Raw genomic sequence first — 23382 nt, forward strand, 5'->3', positions numbered from 1 at the left:
ATCCCAAATGTGATTATTTTTCAGGAAAGCCAAGAAATACATAATGAGTTTCATTTTCCTAGGTCAATAAGGTAAATTTAAGAAAAGGGTGCCAAACTCTTGCAGTGATAACAGTAATAATGATACTGTTTACCAAGTGTTATGTGCGAGGTCCTGTGCTTTTTACCCCCAGAAAAACAAAGAAATCAAATAAACAAATGAAGACAAGTTTCTTTTCCTGGTGACTTCAAAATTCCCAGAAATTTTAAAACTCTGAATTCAACAAATACTGCAGTGAGTGCATTGGCGATGAAAAGATAAAGTGATAAAGAACTCCTCAAAAGGCTTATTTTTTATTCTATAACTTTTCTGATTCTATCTAATATTTCCAAGAGCCAAGTATCAGCTACAGAATATTTGTCTCATTTAATTGATGTAGTTAGGGTACTGATATAACCGTCTATAACTTTATGGTTGAAGTGATCAAAACAAACTCAAATACAATTCTGACAGCTATTACTACTGTTGGCTGCCAGTGAAGACTCAAGATCAAGGTATTGATTGTATTTGTTCTGGCTAAATTTCATGCACTTACAATAATGTCCCTAATATACTAAAGGTTTTCCCATTTGATTGTCCCAATAGCTGGGCTCAACATCATGAGCTTTTGCAACTGCCTTGAAATCTTTGGGCCACATTTCTACAAAACCGCACATTACAGATTCCTTTTCTTCTTACTCAATGCCCACTTCTGCCTCTAGCCATCTGCAGCAGTGCATGGGTTTTAAGTTGTTCTAACAAGTGGAGATGGATCTATACTGATGCATATTCACACTGCCATTGGTCCTGTGGGGTCCACCTGCATGCATCTGTAGGGGAAGCTGGAGGCCATGGAAGGTAGTAGAGAGGGAGGGAACTAACCCTATTCACCTACTAAGTAGCAGGGACTGTAGTTACGTGACTATCTGACAGAGGGAAGTTATCTCATTTAAACTCCTCATAATCCTATGTTCAAAATCTCCCACCCACTAAAGCTGAAGCCATTCTCTGCCATCTTGGTGACCTCATCTCCCCTACTCTCAAGGATCATCAGCTTTAACAAATGTACAATGGCTATAACTTTCAATGTTCTCATCTTCCTTCTCTCCCCCCCCACCCCATAAACCTCCACTGTTCCCCCTTAAGAGCTCCCTAAACAGTTGTAATGCTACCCACAGAAAGATTTAAGGCAGGCCCCCAGGGTTCCCTGGCTTCTTGGTCTGATCAGCCACCACTTCCTACCACTACCACCTGCCTGAGAGATACCTCAAGAATGAGGGGTAATTCAGAACTTTCCCTTAAAAAGACCAAAAAGTTCAATACCATCATGTTTTACATCCCTGTTTACCTCCGTTTATTTTTAAATCCAAGACTCCAAGTCATCCCTACATCCCCAGATGCTTGCCCTCCACAGTTGTGCATTTCTAATCTAGTCTGACCCAATCTTCCATCCATCTCTACATCCCCCAAATCCTTATATCATGATCTCTGGAACTCATGGTCTGTTACCACCCAAATCCCTGAACACTTGAACCTCTCCTGTAAATGTTTTACCATTTACATCAGTCTTCTCTGGAAGTCACTACTTCCCCTGTGTCCCCTTAAGTGGTGACTTTTCCCCCTCCCACATCCCATATACCACAGAGCCAGGAGATTGGTGGGTATCTTCATAGTCCCTCATTTTGCTACTTCTGGGCTAATTTTATTTTCTTCTCCAAAACCTCCTTTGAAGAACATGCTACTGCACGGTTACCACCCAGCACCCCTCCTCACTGCAGTTACTGATCACCTTACACAGCACATCTACTGATTCACTGTATCTTTTCATGCCTGGCTCAACTGTCTTTGTCTCTATCGCTCCCTGTCATTATTCTCGATGACTTCAATATCCACATAGACAATCCATCTAACACTCTGGCTTCTCAGTTGCTTGACCTCTTCACTTCTAATGCTCTTTTTCTCTATTCTACTTCGGTCACAGTCATACCTTAGACCTTGTCATTTCCAGCGACCTCATCACTTCTAACACCCTCTACTTGAAGCATCCCCTTGTTTTAAGCTTCCATCTTCCCACCTCACTCTTTCTAGGATTCCAGCTTCTTCATCTCCTTTCTGGGCTCCTTCTCTGTTACCTCCTTACCTTCCATTGTCCTTGTCAAAACCCTAACTCTGCTTAAACCTAGATCTTTAAAAAAAAAAAAAAAAAAAGTCCTTACCATGGGGCACCTGGGTGGCTCAGTTAGTTAAGTGTCCGACTCTTGGTTTGGGCTCAGATTGTGATCTCAGGGTAATGAGATGGAGCCCTGAGTCGGGCTCCATGCTGAGTGTGGAGCCTGCTTAAGATTCTCTCTTGCTCCCTCTCCCTCTGCACAGACCCCACTCATGTGCTGTCCGCTATCTCTCTCTAAAAAAAAAAAAAAAAAAGAAATCCTTACCTGCAGGTGAGCAGCAGAATGTGCTGGAGAGAAGCAACATAGCCAGAATAATGGATCTCACTTCAAATTTACAACCACGAGTGTGATGTGGACCTCACCACTGGACCTCACCAGCAACCCTGGCACACATGGCTAATGAGTTCACTCACCTGCCTCTCTCTCCCACTCTTCATCCTCTCCTCAAAGTCAGGCACCTCCTCCTCCATCCTAGCTCTAACCTTGCCTCTTATTTCACTAAGAAAATGACAATAACAAGAACTTCCTCATTTTTTCTACCACCATATCTATGGATCTGGCATCTCTGTCCTTTCATCTGTGTCCTCCATTAAATGGGGGCAAGGTCCAAGTTCCTATCTTGGTCCAACATCCCCACTGGGCTCTCAATCCTGTCCCTTCTGCCCTTCTTACTAGTCATAACATTCTCCTTCATTTTGATCATTACTGTCAGCCCTTTCATGTCCAAACATGTACCACCCCTTCCCCAAATACCATGCTGTTTTCCTCTTGCACTTTATTGCAAATATCCTAAGAAGAGTGGTCTGTATTTTCTGTTCTCGTTCCTTACTTTCCATTCCCTCCTCAAATTTTTTTTCTTCCACCACACCACTAAAACTGCCTGGCAAGGTCACCAACATCTCCTTCTTGCTAATTTTCTTGTCAATTCTCTGTCCTCATCTTATGTGACCTCTCAGCAGCATTGACATGGCCAGCCATCCCCTCTTCTTTGAAATGTTTTTTGTGTGTGTGTGTTTTTTTTTTTTTCAGGGCTTCCCAGTCACCAAACTCCCCTGGATCTCCTCTCTCATTGGCCCCTCTTTCCAAGTCTCCTTTTCTGGCTCTTCCATCCCTTGTTACCTGACCATCACAGAGTTTAATAACTGGCTTGATAACTCCTCCTTTTCTCTGTCTACACCTGTTCCCGGGGTGCCTCATCCAGGTTCAGAGCTTTAAATGCATCTCTATGCTGGTGACTCTCAAATTGAGACTCAACTTCTCCTGTGAGTTCTAGGCTCCTGCACCCCACTGCCTGTTTGTTCTCTCTGCTTGAGTGTCTTCTGGGCATACCAAACTTACCAAGTCCAAACCAGAACCCTTGACTCTCTATGCAAATCTTGCTCCTTCCTGTCACTTGGAAATGGAGGTCTTCCTCTACTTCCCCTTCTCCTTTACACTGTGTCTAATTCTTTGGCAACTTCTGTTGGCTCTAATGTCAATGTTCATCCAGAATCTGACCACCTCTCACCAACCCCACCACATTAGTTTTCTTCTTCTTTTACAGTCAATTCTCCACATAGGAGCCAGAGAAACTTTAAAAGGTCACCTCTTCAAACTCAAAACCTGGCATGTTCAAAATAAAATCAAACTCCTTGCCATGACATGCTCTTGCCACATCCCGCCATTACATGTCTTACTGGTTTCCCTACTTCTCAATTCAGACCAACTGTCCTGGCCTTATAGCTGATCCTCAAACACTCCAAGCTTGTACCTGCCTCAAGGACTCTGTACTCATTGTTCTTTCTCCCTGGAACTCCCTTCCCCCAGGTGTTCCCATGCTCCTTCCCTGACATCATTCAGGTCTCTGCTCGAATATCATCTGCTCCAACAGTCCTTCCCTGATTATCCTTTGGGAACATACGTTTTCCACTCTCCACAGTTCTCTTACCTTGAATAATCTTCCTTATAGTGCTTCCCACTCTCTACTATTACATCATATGTTAATTTATTTATCTATTCATTGCCTGTCTCTCTGCATTAGACATGTGTGCCTCTCTTGTTCTCTGCTGTGTCTCCAGCTCCTGGAACATCGCTTATCTCATGGCTGGTGCTCAATAAACACTTGCCCAATGGATGGATGAATAGATGGAGGCCATTGGGAGCCTCCCAGTTCTCCTGAGTTGGCAGCTTGGAGACTTTGGTTGCTTTTTCTTCCTTGCTTTTACTTTGATTCAGTCACAATGTCTGGTGTCAGTTCTGTTTTTGGAATGGCTTTCACTTCCATCCTTTCTATTCATGATCACATCCTGCCTCAGGTCCTCATTTGCCCTTCAGTTCCTAGAACTCCTAAGTAGTCTTCTCATTCACACTACCTCCTCTCTGCAGCCCACCATGCACACCACTGTCAGAATTATCCTTCTGAAACATGGCTCTGTTCTCAGAGCTTCCCCAACCAGGAGGCTGGGGATATAATAGCAACCTAACAAATACTTCATAAACAAGTAAGTCAATGAATCTCACCAAATAAAGGCCAAATTCTTCGACACTCAAAATCTTATTCAACCTGGTCTCCCATATAGGATCTCTTAACCTATCCAGATTAGTCTATTAGTTCTTTTTTTTTTTTTTTAAAAAAGATTTATTTATTATTTATATAATAATATATTATTTATTTATTTATTTGAGAGAGAGAATGAGCACACGAGCGGGGGGCGGGCAGTGAGGGAGAAGCAGATTCCCCACTGAGCGGGGACCCCCACATGGGGCTCGATCCCAGGACCCTGGGATCATGACCTAAGCCGAAGGCAGATGCTTAACCAACTGAGCCACCCAGGTGCCCCTAGTCTATTAATTCTACTAGACTTACAACCAGTCTACAGTATCCTCATATATGATGTATTAGATATTCATTTGACCAAATGTGACTGATTTGACCTACAAAACTGTCATTTCATATGGCTCAATTCAATAAAAGGGTTTTTGTTTTGTTTTCTTTTGTTTTGTTTGCCTTTGTAATTTTGTTTAAGCCTTTCTAAATGCTAGTTTATCTTCCTGGGTCATCCAGCTCATTCTTCAGGGTCCAATTTTAGTCTCATCTCTTCCAAAGAGGCCCCAGAATTAATAGTTTTCCTTCTGCATTCCTATAGGACTTTTCCTTTTTCACTTGTTCTCATTTGCCTCGTAATGACATTGTTTGTGCCTAGCTCTCTCTTCCCATTATCTTCTGCAGTTCTGAGTGAACTTCTGGAGGGCAGGATCGTGTCCTATCCATCTCTGAGTCCTTCACAGTTTCTACTAGAGTGCTTTTACATACACCAGTTGCTCACCAGGTATTTGCTGAATGGACTCAAATAGTGGTTCATTGTCCCAAGCATATATAACCTTATACTCTCCCTTATAACACTGAGAGAAATAGGTATATGGAGTCTACAACAATTTCTTTCCTTCTTCTTTTTTTTAGAGAGAGGAAGAACATAAGCAGTGGGGAGGGGCAGAGGGAGAGAGAGAATATTAAGCAGAGTCAGCGCACTGAGCACAGAGCTCGATATAGGGCTTGATCCCATGACCCTGAGATCATGATCTGAGCCGAAATTAAGAGTCGGATGGCTCAACCGAATGCGCCACCCCCAGGAGCCCCCAAAACAATTATTTCTTAAGCATAAATACATTTTCTATTAGACATTTTGCTATCACACCAAAAGCAGGAAAGAAAATTCATTTGGGGTGGCTCCTGGGTGGCTCAGTCGTTAAGCGTCTGCCTTCGGCTCAGGTCATGATCCCGGGGTCCTGGGATCGAGCCCCGCATTGGGCTCCCTGCTCAGCTGGGAGCCTGCTTCTCCCTCTCCCACTCCCCCTGCTTGTGTTCTCTCTCTCGCTGTGTCTCTCTCTGTGTCAAATAAATAAATAAAATCTTTAAAAAAAAAAAAAAAAAAGAAAATTCATTTGGGATGCAGGTAGAGGACTGCTTGTCTAACCCCCATGAGATGCATCAACTCCCCAACCACAAAGAGTAGGTGGTGTATGGTGATCTCTCTCCTGGGCTATATGACACCTTTAAGACATGAACTGACCTACAGGGGCTATGACTTTGGATACTCTACATATAAAGCCTCTGTTCTGAACATCAGCAGCTACTTCATTTGCTCTAAACAATAGGTGACGGAAGGGAAGCAGCTGATGCTTCCGTTGATGACGATGATGACAAAAACGATAATGGCATTTACATGATTCTGCAGTGCTTGACAAACTCAGCAAATTACTTGTAAAGTCGGCAGTCAGGGCTGTCAATGAGAGAGAGTCACCTCTGGGCCGGAAAGCAGCGGCCACATTTACATAAAAGGAGAGAGCTCATAGCACCTGACAACTCAGGGAGAGGTGTACAAAGTGAGCCCAGCGTCCACAGGAACTCACAGAGGAAAGGGGCTTAAGCTGCAGTAGGAGATCAAAGCACAAATACAGGGAAGGACTTCCTGAGAGCAAGGGTCTTAGCAAAAGAACAGGTGCCCAGAGGGGGTCATCAAACTTGCTCATAAGAAATGAGACAGCATGGTGTTGGTGCCTGAATAAATAGACCCCTGGAAGAAAGCAGTAAGTCTGGGAAGAGACCCAGGCATATGTGAAAGTTTAGTATATCCTAAATACAAAGGTGGCACCAGAAATCACTGGGGTGTAGACAATCTTTTTAATAAGTGTTGCTAGGACAACTGGATAGCTAGTTAGTAGAATTAATGAAGTTAGACCTATGCCTCCAACCATGCACAAGAATATACTCTGAAAAGGATCGGAGAGCTACAGGAAAAAATGAACCCAACAAGTACTGGAAGAAAACATGGGTGAATTCCTGGGTATGGAGAAAAGATTTCTAACTTGAATCAATGTCACAAGACAAGAAAAGAAAAGAATGATAAATCTGATAGCAGAAAAAGAAGTTCTTTTTAGGTTTATGAAAAAAATACCATAAACAAAATAAAAAGACAAACAACAAATGGGAGGAAATGTTTGCAATATGTATTACAATAAAAGGCTAATGTTTGCAATATACAAAGACCTCTCAAAAATTGAAGGGAAAAAAATCAACAACCAAATAGGAAAATGGGCAAAGGAAATGAACAATTTGAAAAAATACATAAAAATAACCTTTTAAACATGAGAAAAAAATGCTCAACTTCACACATAAGTGAAATAGTCTAAACACACTGAAACAGTCTGGCAGTTTCTCGAACAATTACACACAGAGTTACCACAGGACCCAGCAATTCCATTCCTAGGTATATATACCCGAGAAATAAAAACATATGTTCACGTGAAAAAAACAAACAAACAAACCATGAATGTTTAGAGCAGGATTATTCTTAATAGCCAAATGGTGGAAACAACCCAAATGTCCATCGACAAATGAATAAACAACAGGGACTATTACTTGACCATGTAATGGAATATTATTTGGTCATAAAAAGGAATGGTGTACTGATACATGCCATAACATGGATGAAACTTGAAAACAGGCTAAATGAAAGAAGCTAATCACAAAAGGCCACGTATTGTATGACACCATTTATATGAAATTTCCTAAACCAGCAAATCTATGGACAAAAAGTAGATCAGTAGTTGCTTAGGACCAGGGGAATGGGGAGCTAGGAGAGTGGCAGCTGAAGGTACTGGGTTTCTAAACCTGACCATGGTGATGGTTGCAGCTATCTGTGAATATACTAAAATCTACTGACTTATACCCTTTAAGTGTGTGAATTATGTAGTATATGAATTATATCTCAATAAACCTGGTTTAAAAGCTGACACTGAGATATTAGTGCTCACCTATTAGACTGGTGGTAAATATTAGAAAGCTTCATATGTTCTGCTCGTGAGGCCAAAGGAAAACAAACAGGTACTCTCATACCTTGTTTGAGGGAAGACAAATTGGTATGGCTGTTAAGGAGGGGGATTTTGCAATACCTAGCAAAATTATATATTTGTATTCCTAGCAGCCAGCAGTCTCACTTCTAGGAATTTACCCTGAAGATGCTGTCCAACTATATGAAAATACTATATGCTAGCTTGTATAATGAAGCATTGTTTGTAACTGCAAGACACTGGAAACAGTTTCAATCTCCACCAATAAGAGACCTGCTGGACAGACTGTGATACCCGCTCAGTGCAATACTACTCAGCCAGAAAAGAACACTGAAGAGCTCCATGAGCTGGTGGGAGTGATTTCCAGGATGCATTGTTAAAGGAAAAAAGCAAAGAGCAAAAGTTCATGTATAGCATGCTCTTTCTTTCTTTCTTCCTTTTTTTTTTTTTTTTTGTAATAAGAAAGAAGAGGAAACAAACTGTACATGTACTTAATTATTTTAGCAAAAAGAAACATGGGGGAGAAAACCAGAAATGAAGGAAATTAGTTCCATGTTAGGGGTGTGTGGCCATGGGGAGGAGGGGTTAGGGGGAGTGACACTTTTCTGGATCAGCTTTTTAAATTTAGTTTTGATGTTTATAGTCCTATTCGTGTTTCATATACTCAAAAAATCCACAAGGATGGGGAGAAAGCCCCTAACAGAAACAAATGAAATAGATTTCAAATGAATGGCATAACCATGCTGAACAAAGGGTAGAGGGAGAATTATTTGAAGTAACTTTTGAAGACAGTGTTTTGACTACATATCCTCAGTCTAAAGACAAAAAGGAGTGTAGAGAAATATTGAACTCTAATTAGTGGTTTTGTTTTTTACAGTGGTATGAGTGAATGATTCAAAAACCACTTTGTATGTATTCTAGGATTGAGCAAAGGAATAAATATATTGAACAAAAGGGGAGCTAGATGTCTCACTATTGGAGAAGTAGTATTTTTTTTTTTTTAATATACAAGAAAGGGAAGGCCAGCATCCTGTGGGATTGGATCTGAGAGTATGAGTATGTTTTTAAAACAGATACAGATCTTAGCTCTGTCCATTGAGAGGGCCTAGAAACAATGACACCCCAGGAGCCTTCATGCCCAGAACTTGATGCCCAGATCTTGGTTTTTTAAATTCCATTCTCACTAAAAGGATTTAGGACCTGTTGGCAAGACTGGCTGATTCCAGGGCAGGTAAGGTCCAAGATGAGCCTGAACATCTCGTTCCAGAAAGTGCTCAAAAAAAAAAAAAAAAAAAAAAAAAGAATGTCAAAAGGACAGAAAGGAATCCCATGGTTCAACTCTGAGACAATTTGGATGTGAAAATAAATAGTAGTCATAATGGATTACAACCCATTGGATAAGGCATAACATTCCATGAATTCATACTAATATCAATGAATCAATAAATAAACAGATAAATGTGGGATAGGGGAGGCTCTTTGTTAGCAGAAATGAACAAATAAATGTGGAATGACACAATGAGAAAAATCACCATTTGGCAAATATTCTAGTAATAACTGATTCAGGCAAGAAACGCCAATGGAGACTAAAACTAGTGGGTGCAAGTTTGATTAGGATTGCATAGCCTCAGAGCATCTCCCATAAATTTCTTATTAATCACAAAGGGAAAGAAAGCAACTTTCTAGTGGAGAAACCCGATGCACACCAAGTAATCACAGATAACATCACCAATAATGACACCAATCCAACGTCGTGTCCCTCTGGCTGGATGCACCGAGGGAGACACAACATTACTTCTGGGGTGTTTCTGCCCAAAATTCATCACCCAGAAATAATCACAAGGAAACATCAGACAAACCCAAATCGAGTAACCTTCTACAAAATAAATGGTCTGTACTCTTCAAAAATGTCAAGGTTAAAGAGAGAGAAAGAACAGGTAAAGATAAAGAATGACTGAAGAAGGTTCTAGTTCAAAAGAAGCTGAAGAGATGTGACAACCGAAGGCAGCACGTAGTCCTGGGTAAAGCACATTATTGGAAAAATGAACAACATTTGAATTTGGACTCCAGATTAGTTGACAATGTTGTACAAATGTCCAATTTCCTGATTTAGGTAATTGTCCTGCGATGACATAAAATAATGTCCCTGTCTTGAGGGACTATACACTGAAGTATTTAGGGGTAGAGGGGTACAATATCAGCAACTTATTCTCAAATGATTGAGAAAAATTTCATAGATACATGCCACATCTCAGTGTAAACATTTATGCAGCAACTCGGGGGCTCTGGAGACAACGTGGGTCCCCGGGGTCTCTGTTTTCCAAGCTGGACCAAACCCTCCTTGAGTATTCCTATCCTGTTTGTGGAATCACTCAGCCCCACTCCCAGCTTAAATGGTGTGAATATGATAGGTTTGGAAAAAAAGAAAAAAATCCTCTTCCCAGTTAACAGCATTTTTTTTTTTTTTTTTTTGGTATAGCCTAGGATTTAAATCCTTTTTATTGTTTTAAAATATATTATCCAATTAGACCCGGCTATTTTCAAACACGATGTTAATCTGTGACTGAGAACTCTCAAAAGCTGCTCTGGAGCCGCTGTGTCCCTCGGCAACTCCAGCTCGGGGGCCCTGCCAACCTTTGGGGCACAGATGTGTTGCAGTTTCAGCTGTGGCTGGGATTTGGGACCTCTTGGCTCTGAGCTACGAAACTGAGCCACTTCTGTGCACTGCTTTATTTCTGGGGAATGTCTCCCAGGCCAGGAGGAAAGCATGGCACCTCTTCTTTCCCTGAAGGCTCAGGGACCCTGCAGCACAGAGTGGGTGTATCGATCTGATTGATTCACCTTCTGCCTGCCTTTTGGAACTTCCTCAGTCTTCAGGTAAATCCCTGTCCCTCACAGGCCACTGACACCTGGCTTGGAAAACCTCACATACCTATCACCCTCTGTATTCTCCTGCTACCTGCCACCTTGCCCCAGCTGTATGCCCAGGGGCCCCTGTGTTTGGTGGAGCTCAGAAGAAAACAGGCAGCTCACTGCTTAGTCAGCCAAGCCCTGTGCTATCTGAAGCAGAGAGGAGCCACTGATTGGCTGAAGCTCTTATGGAGAGTGACAAAGCCATAGAATAGGACACTCCTGGTTATCATGAGTTTCAGATGCTAGAAATGGGGACCACAGCCCTAGCCAAAAAGACCCATGGCTTAAAGAGCACAAGGCAGAGATAAGAGCTTCTTCTCCTCCCTATAACATGAATTAAACACTCACTGTTGCAATCATAAATAATAAATAATTCCTTTAAGAATGATGTTTTTCCAATTAATCCTCATGCTGATAAATGCATAAGGAGGTACTATCATTCCCATTTTACAGGGGAAGAAAAGGGAAGCTCAGTGAGGTAAAATAGCCAGCACAAAATCCCACAGCAGTCAGATACAAGGATCTAGTATCAAATCTGGGTCTCTGTGATGCCTGAGTCAGACAGGGGTACCTTGCTCAAACGTTTGCCCTTTCAAGTGACCACAAAGTCTAAGTTTACCAGTTACATACTCAATCCGGGTCATGCCCAGTAAAGATTACTCCCATCGCATTTTACTTCCCTTCACAGCAAGACTCATGACTGCCATTGCTCCTTTCACCTAGAGCCACCTCAACTCCAAGAGAATCACCTCCTTTCTTTGACTTGACCCTGCTCCCCTCTCCTGGGCCTTGATGCCCAGAACTGGGTATCCCCTGCAACTCCTAGCAGCACCCAGAGCCTTGTTGTAGAATAACGCAACACACATCAGCCCACCAGCAGACCTGTGCGGGAGCATGGATGATCCAGCCTGTTCCTCACACACATCCTCCTTGCATCCTGGGTATTTCTGTGCTGTCCTCACTTGTCTCAGAGGTAGGTACCAGAATCCAGGAACACTGGGGCCCCGTGAAGATGGAAAGTCATTGGCAGGTGGCTGAGTGTCAACATGGATCTGTTGGTTGTGTTTCAGCATGATTGCCACGGTAAAACATTTGCGCTGAGAACTGCACTCTCTATTTATCTGTTACAGCAGTTAATTTCATCTGTTTTGCAGAAATATTTCCTAAGGGTGAGTGATGGAAGCAGGCAGCTGTGGCTGCATCCACTGCAACCATATGGTTTATTTACAACCATGGCTCTCTGTGGCGCAGATCGCACAAAGAGGATTAAATTATACTTTGTAGATTAAAGTCCTGAATACTATAAAACTCATAAGCCTTTGTATGCTAAGCAAGAACTTTGACTCCCATTGGGTTTTAAGCTGATATTTTGCACACACAGAAAAGAGGGAAAACTTCTGATACTTAAGTATTTTTTAAAAAGCAGGCAGAATATCAAGCTCGTTCCTTAGGCAGTCCACTGGTGAACGGGGGTGGGGAAAAAAAAAAAGCAGCTTCACAAACACCTTTTCAAGGGCCAGTGTGGCTGGCTTCATTGTCACTAAAAACAAGGCCTCTCTATCTCTGTTTACTAATCTCCTTGAACTTGGAAAGGCAGCCTGCTTAAAAGGAAACTGCCCCCAAACTACTAAAGCCATGGTTTATTTTGTGCTGGTGGTCAAGGCATACTCCATGTAATTATATCTCCAGCACCCCAGCTCTCCAACTTTGCTTGACATTGGTTAGAAAATAGGTCTGAAGGAGCAGCTCAGTATTGACCCATTCTTCCCGGAAATGGGGAAAAAATGGGAGGGACCAGCAAGGCATCTGCAATATGTTGCTAATCACCTCTCTGGAAGGGTCCTTCACCCTCAGGGTGTGTCATTTCTACCCCCACTCCCAGCCCCCAAGCCAGGCCTCCATCCTCTTCAGACCCTGAAAGAATTCAGTTCAATTTAGCCTTCTCCTTGATCTTTAAAGTTTTGCTCTCAGTCCCTTTCCACTTGAAGCTGTGTTTGATGTTTCCATGGGTGTTTCTACTGATGGGCTTCACTCAGAGAGCTTTGTCGTTGACTTTGAGAGTCTGGCGTTCAGAGGATGGACTGATCTTTGCAGGTGTTATTTTCTGCACACAGTGCAATTAGCCAACAAGCCAAATTGGCACAAGCAGTGCACTCAAATCTCTTCTCATTGAACCCTTGGCGCTCATTGGGAGGCTCCTGGGGGACCTGTGTTCCCAGTTAAGGATGGGAAAATGCCCTAGTGGATGACTAGCCTTCACCAAGGCCAGCATGGAGCATCACCCTGCCAAGTCAAGCTGCCAGAAATCCAGGGACTTCTCAATTGTTGGAAGTGAGGTTGATGGGTTTATGTAGGGAATCATTTTCTTGTGGCAATAAAATTGGTTCAGTTGAGAAGCACGGATTGCCTTAAAACACAGCGGGAAAATGACACTTTAAAACAAAATTGGAGCAACAATGTGGGGACGGTTCCATTATCCTGTCTGGGGGTCCAAAAGATCTTGCATTTCTTGGCCTTCCTTTTGGGGGCATCAATAACACAGATCAAAGCAGAAAAGATTCCCAGGGAGCATTTTTTAAAAATATTTTCCTCCCAGGAATCTCCCAGGGGAGTCCTTTTGGGTCCCCAATGCCTCCACACCTTTGTTCTACCACAGCAATGGTACTGAAAATCTTAAAATCTGGAAAGGACTCAGGGGAAGGAATTGGGAGGCTCTGCTGTCATTGTTGCCAACAACACTCACTTGGAATTCCCCTAGTTGCTCTTTACACACCCTTCCCCTCTCCCTCTCCCTGGAGTGACCGTAACACCTGTTGGAGAACTAGCTGATGAGAAGAATTACCATGAGCCAAGCACCCAATCATCATCCCCATGGAGGATGTGTGAGCTCCCTGCACAGTGGTTAGTGCTATCCTCGTAAGAGTTGGGTCAGCAGCCACATTAATGAAAGGCGATCACGTTGTATCTTTCACCCACAGGATGTTTCATTTTCCATGATTTCAAGAGATAAGGGGCATAGATATTATTAGTCAGTTTCTCTATGTGAAGAAGCTTGGGTAGAGAGCGAGTTTTATCTATCTTCCTTCCATTCCTCCTTTCTTCCATCCCTCTTCCTCCCATCCTTCTTTCCCTCCCTCCCTCCCTCCAGCCTTTCTGTCATCCTCTCTCTGTCCCTTTTGCCCACCTTCCCTCCCTTTCCCTGCCCTCCCCTCTTTTCTCCTCTCCTCACATTTCAGTGGACCCTTGAGAGCTCAGGCCTGATATCCATGCCTTCTGCCTTCCAAGCTGTTTATTTCAGAAACCAGGTTGCCTTTCTCTCCATAGAAAAGCATACTTCCTTTTAAGTGAAACAGTTAGAGGGGATGCTGAGCCTCCCTCAGCCCAGATTGCAATTATAATGGACCTATAGCAAGCTGTGCTGATATCACATCTGATTTATTCAAACCCTCTTCCCTGATGATTACCTTCTCCATTCAGGACAAGAATATCTGCTCTTTCTGGGTGAGGGAGCAGCCTGATTATAGCTTCATTAGAAAGTGGTGCCGCTCGCTCTTGCAGTCTAATTGGTTGACAGGGTTTGGGATACGGAAATGTAAATCACTGACAGTGTTCGTGGCCCTACTTTTATCACAGTGAAATCCTCAGCTGTCAGAGGGAATGGTTATGCGAAGCGGTTAATTTTATGTGTCATTAAAGGGACCGTAATTGCGGCAATAAGTCTTCCCTGGATCCTTTCAAGAGGCGTGTGCGGGATTCCCTGGGCTCCTCGAGGTCTTCTTGACGCCCTACACCACTTCAGGTGTGGAACAGCTGTAGCAGCTCCAGGTAGTGAAGACTCCCCTGAGAGAGCTGGGCCCGCGCTCGGTCTCTCAGGATTCTCAGGGGCGCCCTCTTCGGCGCGCATTTCTCCCATACCCTCGCCTTCCGCCAGGAGAGCTAATGCTCTGGAGGGCCGCAGGCAGCTGCTGTCTATGGTCCTGCTGGCCTGGTGGCACCCCCACTTGAGGGACATTACTTGGCGAGTAATCTCATTACTTGAGAGTTTTCAAGGCACGGAGAGTATCTTGGGAGTAATTCCTTTGGAGGGAACTGGCCTGTTGGAGGGGAAGTCTGTGTCCTCTCTGGGATTGTATGCTGTCCCCTGAGAAGTGAATCGCCGGCTTGCGACTCTCAATCCCTTAAGAACCCAACAGGCCAGCTCACCTGGATCCCAACCCACTCGCTGGTGCACCCAATGGCCGGAAGAATGAAGGTATCAGCATCAGATGACCTTCCCCACGGACGAAAGGGAAGTGACATGGGTGGCATTAAGTGCTAACTGTCCGCGAATACGTAAGGATGGCAAGTTAAACAGTGATCACTAGGTAACCATCTCAGACAGATAGAAAGAGAGGGGAAAAAACCCAAGAGTAGCAGTCTTTAAAGAGAACAAGCAGATCTGAGTAATCCAATTTAGGGGAGATAAGGGCCTGCTGCTAGTACTGTCCTTTAACTGGACAAACGCCTTCGTTCAAGTGTCAACCCCAATCCGGAAGAGGTCACCGCACTGGGCCTGCTGCCTAATATACTCCTGAATTGGCTGAGTGGCTTTCTGAACAAACACACTGGTCCAACAGAATTGATTTTCAACAGGCCGTATTGGTCCCTAACGTAATTATCCAGCAGTGAGTCAGTTCGCGGCAGCCCCTGCATTTAAACGCTGCTGGTCAGCCCTGCACGGGGGGCTGGCCGGCACTGAGGTACCTGCTCCGAACACCACCTGGGAAACCCTCCTGTTTTCTTTCCAGCTACTTTTCTCTCCCTTTCCTAAATAATTTAATGAGCAATGGAGATTTTGCACGGCTCCATCTTAAGTGGCCACTGTCTTACTCCTGTTTACAGGGAGCTGCAGAGACACTGGTCTCATGTGCCAATGAATATCAAGTCCTGGCCGTGTGATAGGTGAATTCAATTTACAATAGAGAATCAAACAGAATCCTTTTAAAACACTCCCATGTTTAATTTCTTCCCTTCTCTGCGGGCTTCTTGGCAGCATGTTTCCAGCCATATTTCTCTTATGCAATATCTTTTTTTTTTAATTTTTTATTATTATATTAATCACCATACATTACATCAGTAGTTTTTGATGTAGTGTTCCATGATTCATTGTTTGTGTGTAACACCCAGTGCTCCATGCAGAACGTGCCCTCTTTAATACCCATCACCAGGCTAACCCATCCTCCCACCCCCTCCCCTCTAGAACCCTCAGTGTGTTTTTCAGAGTCCATCGTCTCTCATGGTTCATCTCCCCCTCCAATTTTCCCCCCTTCGTTCTTCCCCTCCTGCTAACTTTTTTTTTTCTCTTAACATATATTGTGTTATTTGTTTCAGAGGTACAGATCTGTGATTCAACAGTCCTGCACAATTCACAACGCTCACCATAGCACATACCCTCCCCAATGTCTATCATCCAGCCACCCCATCCCTCCCACCCCTATCTTATACACATCTCTTTAGGTCATGCCTCTAGCTCGCAGAGAGGGTGGGAATGGGGTCTAAGGCATCCCGGGGCACCTAGCGCCTCGTGCACTGCACTGTCTAACCTAGGACTCAGCAACTATTTGTGGAGTCCCACTTAAATGATCTGGAATGACTAAAGGGCCACTCGATAGCTCTGTGAACTGGGGCAGTAGCTTAACCTCTCTGTTCATGTATTTCTTCCTCTGTGTGATGGGACTGACAATAGTACCTGCTGCATCAGGTTGTTATTAGGATAAACTAAGTTAACATGTGCCAAGCTTCTGGAACCAAGCCTGCTACATACAAAAGTGTTACGTAAAGGCACGATGGGCTACTTATGGGGGAGTATAAAGACAGTACAATAGAATCAGCCTGCCCGGATCTTATCCTCATCTGAGACCTCATCTACTGTGAAATCCACAGCCCACTGATCAATTACCAGTGCTATCCAGCACAGTCTCCCTAAATTGGTTTGGTATGGGGCAAGGGTCCCCAGCTTGCACCTGTGCCTGGGCTGGGCTATTTTCCAGAAGCTGCGTGGTTTGGGGGCCGAACAGGACACAGAAAAAAAGTGCCCCCACCTGCCCCTGACCTCACTCCCAGGGGAACCCACACTGGCTGTAGCAAAGAAGTCGTGGTGGCCATTGGGGAAATTGGTCATGTAAGTTCTCAAGAAACACTGTTCAATCACAATCGACCTGCTGGGAGCCTCTGCTCTGGCAAACGGTAACCCACAGTTAGAACCCATCTGCAGAAGGCAAGAAGAATGTTCTCATTTACTTCAAACACTGAAACCACCCAGGGGCTCATCTCACCAGAGGCTGAGTTCTGGCTTTCACTTACCTCTGAGCTCCTCTAGTCTTAGCAGAACTGGGAAAGCCAAAGGTCGGACCCATATCCATGTACTCACTCCCTCAGGATAAACCAGCATCCAGCTTGACTCAAGAGATCTTACTGAAATAGAGGAACATTTACTGCATTATTTCTGGGGCAACCCAAACTAACTAACACATACGTGTTATTAGGAATAATGGTAATAATGCGTCCGACGTTATTTTGAGTGTGTTCCTTGCACAAGTTCATTTAATCTCATGTGTCATGTTATTATCATTTCACATGAGGAAACTGAGGCACAGACAGGTAGAAGAGCATGGCCAAGATCACAGAATCAGCACCACAGGCTGGCTCGTGGCCTCTCACCCACCCTGCTCCTCCGCAGGAGGGAAAACAGACAGAGATGCTGTAGTTTATAACAGAACATTAATGTTGGTAGTGCACACCTAATTCACAGTGCAAAATGAGAGAGAGGGAGAAGAGGCAGGAGGAGAAGGGAAGAAGAATAGAGGCTGGGGATACAGGACAGGAGGAGACAGGAAAAAGAGAAATGCATTTTTAATACTTGATTATTATTTGTATTTATCAAATCAGTAGTGTTCACTATATAATCACAGGTAACGTGTGCAGAGAATACAAAACGTGCCAGGCACCGCACTGTCTGCAGGGATCATATTCAGTTATTTTATTTAATATTCATAATAAAATATCAGTCACTACTATGAGAAGCAAACGACACAGAGAAGAAAACTGAGACTCAGAAGCCCTAACCCAGTACGTGGAGAACCAGAATCCAACTAGAGCGAGGCTCTAGGGTTTGGTAAATAAAATTACGGGACAGCCAGTTAAATATGAATTTCAAAGAAACCCTAAATCTATTTGGGACATATTTTTACTAAAGCAACAGATAATTTAGGACATACTTATACTAAAGAGAATTAGTCACTTATCTGAAATTCACACCGAACTGGGATCCTGTGTTTTACCTGGCAACCCTAAAGAGAGGTATTATTAGGTTGTCTCAAGTCTTCATAGTTTCAAGCTGGCATAAACTTTTCATTTAAGGTCCCACGTGTATTCAGGGCATCTACGCCAATAGGATCTAAATTCCTGACTGACTTCAAGTGCCTGAGTAGAATCTCAAGGGTCCACAGTGACGGTGCTTTGGGGCATGCCCACACGGGGCCCTCATGTCACGGGGCTCCACACCCTCGTCACCTGCTCATTTCCACCCTGACTTCCGGCCACATTCACTCTGCCTCCTGCCCAGTTTGGCGTCTGTCTGCCTGCAATCAAGCCTTTTCCACCCCAAACGGGATGCCAACGCCTTCTCCAAGTGTGCACTTCAAGTGTGCACAGCTGCCTGGCAGATAAAGACAGCATCGGCGTCCAACCCCCTTCCTGCCTGTCCTTCCCCTAAAGTACTCCTGAATAGGGTCAGGTCCTGGCTGTATTTTTCAGTCTCTAATTAGCAGATTCCAATTCATCACCCTGAGTATCTCCTGGCATCAGCCCCGAGATTCCCTCCTCTTGCCTGGTGAATCGGTCTTCATTTAAAACCCTCTCTCTTAGCCCTAAATGGAAATCAATTCTGCAAGTTTAGCAAATAGTTAATTACTCCACAAAGGGGATTGATTGGCCTTTGATCACCAGAAAGCTCTGCAGTGCTATTAGTCTCTTTCATCTGTGATTAAACCACAGAGAGAAAGAAACAAAAACTAAATTAGGCTTCTCCTGTTATCCTACAAATATTTAATGACGGGCTAATCTCCTAGAGGTGTGTTCAGGGGATATGCATTCCATCAGGAGCCGGCTTCCATTCAACCTTGAACCCAGATTCCATCTTTGTGGAGAGCGCCGCAAAGAACTTGACAGAGGAACAGAGCTGGGCTCAAAGAAACCCTTTGTAGGACACACTCTTGTCTGCCTTTTCTTCTCTCTTCTTCTTATGTATGTTTTAATGCAGATAAAGATTTTCCCAGTGGGCTCCTGGCATGAATAATAATAATAAAAAGGAAACCTGGCTTAAAAAAAAAAAAAACAAAAAAATCCTCCACTTGGGTTTTGCTAACTCTCTGGCCAGAACCAGACAAGGTCCCAGTGATTTGCAGATGATGAGGAGCACCTTCTCCCATGTAACAGTCTTCTTCACTTGGAACAGAAAAGGCACCGAGTGGAGCCTTCTGGGGCCAACTCTTCCTAAAGGGGTGCTGAATAGCAGGGCAGGAGCTGGGGGGCACTGCTTCATCAATAATCTACATCAATGTGTACAGAAGATCATACTTTAAACAGGGCATTTCCTATGCATTTGATAAATAGTTCTATAAAGCACAGAAGGAAACTGAGGCATGGCAGGGAGGAAAGAGCAAGGATGTCAGAGTCAGGCAGAACTGAGTTCAAACGCTTCTCGCCAGCTCTTTAGTGCCCCAGACCCTGTACGAAGGGGATGGTCACGTCTGCTATACAGGGCCTCTGGGCAGATGACACCAAGGATGCTGCCTGACACACAGCAGAGGTACCGGACGTTAGGTTCTCTCCCCTTTGTCTCCTACTCAGGGTGGTGCCACTGGTTGCCTACAGAGCCGAGCCTAGAGCCATTGTCCTTCTCGAGCCCAGGGGTTTTTCTCCCCTGTGTTCACTTTGCCCCTCCAGTAATCTTCCTGTTCCATGGTTGCTGTTCCGCTTAGAATCTACGCTAGAGACCCACATTTCTGAAAGACCCTCAAGGCACCAAAATAAAAGATTATGGCCAACAATAGATACAACCAAGGAGTCAACCAGGCTTTACTGGGATGGGCCCCTTCTGAGTGGTGCATTTTCCCAGAAAAGCAGTGGGCTAAATTAGTTTGCAAACACGAGATTGTGCCTAAATGATTTTTTTTTCAATGTAGTACTTTTGGCTTGATAGACACAGTCGGTATACACTTTTTTCACCCTCATTTGTTCTTCCTGGATTCTCCTGTACATCCCTGGAGGTCACTGTGGGCTTTTCCTCTTTGTAATTTTATCAGACAAACCCTGCTAATTGGGCTGACCGAGGACAAGATGGCAATGTTGCAAAGTCAGTCCTCCGGATTACCCGTTCCAACTTTCTCCTCAACTCGTCTCCACAGCTGAGGCAGGACCCTCTCACTGCAGTGACATGTTCCTTGTTCTACGGTCTAAAGACCAGTGGACTCCGCACTGACCTGGTGGGAGTCCTAGCTCTGACATTTACAAGCTGGATGACCTTGGACAACACAGGGGCAACACTAACAAGTGTAATTAACATTTGCTGAGCACCTCCATGTGTCAAGGACTGAGAGAGCATATCTGTGAGGATGAAATAGACTAATTATATGAAAGTATGTTAGCTATTATTACTACATTAGGTTTTGTTTAGTCCCACTCATGTCCTCTCAACCAACCTCCACGTGAAGGCTGTTGGCAGCAAACGCCGGTGACTCCCCACGGGGGCTTTCTTTCTGGCCGTGAGAGTCTCCAGGCCTGTGTGGGGATGAGCCAAAGAGCCAACGAGGTGGGGAGCAATCATGCAGTGATGGACTGGGGTTCTTCACCCCTTGGGTGGGACAACTCCGAGTGTCTGCTCTGTGCCGTCCCATGAAGAAGCCCTGTAGGTCGAAGCTCCAGTTGTCCACGGTGGAAACGTCCTCAATAATACACATATTATGGGCCTATTTCCCTTCCCGCACGTTCCTGCTAGTGTTTCCTGGGATCACCTCCCAAACAGATCATTTCTCAAGTTTTTAATCTCTGGTTCTGTGTCTGAGAAAACCCAAAGACAGACATAAGCGTTAACAATACTAGCGACTGACACCGGGAAGGAGAGGAAATGGAAATGTGAAGATAATGGGGAAGTCTTCTGGAAGGGAACAAATGGGGAGGGAAATGGCCTGGGGCATCTCAGATGGCAAGTAAGAAGAGTAGAGGGAAGGCCAGAGCCTTTTAGAAGAGAGAGACAGACAGAAGAAACAGACCCACAGAGGCACACACAGCCTGGAGAAGATACACAGCCTCATCCCAGAAGAGCCACCTCAGTGGCAGTGTGGTCCTACCAGGAAACAAGAGGATTTATCCTAAAAGGACCCCTTTCCTCCAGATTCTAAACAGAGTCCAAGGATGATAGTTTTACCTAGGACCTGCAGACAGAAGTGTGGAAGCAGTCAGGTCTCATCTGGCAGGAAGTTTTTAGCACTTTGAAATCTTCACAGTCCTTCGCCTTGGGCAGCAGGTTGGTCGAGTCAATTCTTCATCCCAATTACATCTCATATTCATTGCATCTCTTCCTCCCCAGCTGTAACAGCCCCCTGCCTGTCACCCTCTTCCACTCCCGTCTTCTCTAACACATCCTCCATACTCTGATGCTGCTCCCAAAAATCCTTCAGGGACTTCTCATTGCTCTCAGGAGGAGGAAGATTCCAGACATGCCCAGAGGGCTGACCCTAGCTTCATCTTGGGTCCCTTTCCCTGTCCCCCAGCCACTCCAATCTCATAGAGTGTCTTGCTGTCCCTTGGACAAGACCAGCTCCTTCCAGGGCCTCCCACAATCCCTTCCTTCTGTGTGGCTTCCTCAGCCCATGGATGGATCTTGGCCAATTCTTAGTCATCTATCAGGGGTCAGCTTGAACGCTCCTTCCTCAGGCAGGCCTCCCCTAATTGCTTTTATGGATTTGTGGTAGGCAGCTTCTGAAATGGCTCCTAATGATTTCCACCTCCTGGTATTTGCAACCCTCTGGAACATCCTCCCCTTGGAGGTGGGCTGGACCTGTGACTTGCTTCTAATGAACAGACTACGGCAACAGCATTGGGATGTCACTTCCAGAAGTGGATTACAAAGAGTGTGGCTTCTGTCTTGATTGTACTCTCTCTGTCTCTCCCCCTGGCGTGCTTTGATGAAGTGAACTGCCATGTTGTGAGCAGCACTGTGGAGAAGGTGGAAGGGTATGTGGAAGGGTAACGGGGGCAGCCTCCAGCCGAGAGCTGGAGAGGAACTGGACCTTGCCAACCACCTGGTAAGTGAGCTTGAAACAAAACCTTCCCCAGTCAAGCCTTGAGATGACTGACACTTTGGCTGCAGGCTTGTGTGGGACCCCGGGCCAGAGGCCCCCAGCTGAGCTCTGCCAGGATTTCTGACCCAAAGAAGCTAAGGTGATAAACATGGTTTTAAGCAACTATATTTTGGGGAAATTTGCAATGCAACAATAGAGAAATAAACTCAGATATATTTCATCATTATATGTGGTTACTCCATAGAGTCAGTGACCTTGTATGCTTTAGGGAACAATTTCACAACAGGTATTGATTATAAAACAACTCTGTGTTAACTATGGAAAGCCTAGTGGCTAAGAGTATCTGCTGTGGTCCAACTACCAGGATTTAAATTCTGGCTTCATCACTTGCCACCTAGATGACTTGGTGCCAGTTATCTGACCCTTAGCCTTGGTTCTTCATCTGCAAAATGCAAGTAATAATGCCACCTTATAAATCAGTTGTGAGGACTAAACAAGATAACACGTGTAAACTGCTTAAAACACTACCTGGTACCTAATAAGCATTTAATAAATGTTATCTATTACTGTTCTTATGAAGATTATAAAAGAAGGCATAACATAATTTTTGGAAATTGAGGATCTTGCTTTCTGCCTGAGGAGATGGTGCAGCTCACAAAGAGAGACAACACAAGGTACAAGACAAAGGCTAAACCATTGCTCTTGAGACTCAAAATATTGAAGGGGTTTAGAAGAGGTAAAGAAAAGAAACTGGCTGGGCTCTTCTTGAACGTTTTGTGGTGAAGCTCTAACAGGGCACGGAAGTGGGCATCAAAAGAAGGAATGGGGAATTGCAGTGTGAGCACAGAACAAGAGGTTGGAGCAAAATAGGAGACCAGGAGTGCAAGGGACTTGGCTGGAGTGGAGGAGGAGGACTGGGAAGGAATGACACTAATGAATGCGGAAACTTGCACAGCAGTGACAAGTGTTAGACTAGAGCCATAGGACGGTGGGACAAGTTTCTGGCTTGCTACGCATTTGGGAAAAGTGTTGAGGCCAGAAGGGTTTAGGCAAGGGAGACCCTGGAGCCCAAGAGGCCTCCTATTATGATGGCTGAGTTGAGGACAAAG

The 23382-nt window shown here is 44.4% G+C and overlaps 1 protein-coding gene across 1 annotated transcript in view; it reads right to left on the minus strand.

The window, feature by feature from the left end:
• Positions 1-23382, minus strand: part of ZFHX3 (zinc finger homeobox 3) — a 1392145-nt gene that overhangs the window by 483612 nt on the left and 885151 nt on the right. The window contains exon 8 of the mRNA XM_064580652.1: positions 17274-17384. The gene's annotated coding sequence lies outside the window, so the exon portion shown is untranslated. The remainder of the gene's footprint in view (positions 1-17273; positions 17385-23382) is intronic.

This window comes from Mirounga angustirostris, unplaced genomic scaffold (assembly GCF_029215605.1).
Source record: "Mirounga angustirostris isolate CCGP_5_RB_7025 unplaced genomic scaffold, mMirAng1.0.hap1 SCAF_16, whole genome shotgun sequence".
Classification (NCBI taxonomy): domain Eukaryota; kingdom Metazoa; phylum Chordata; class Mammalia; order Carnivora; family Phocidae; genus Mirounga; species Mirounga angustirostris.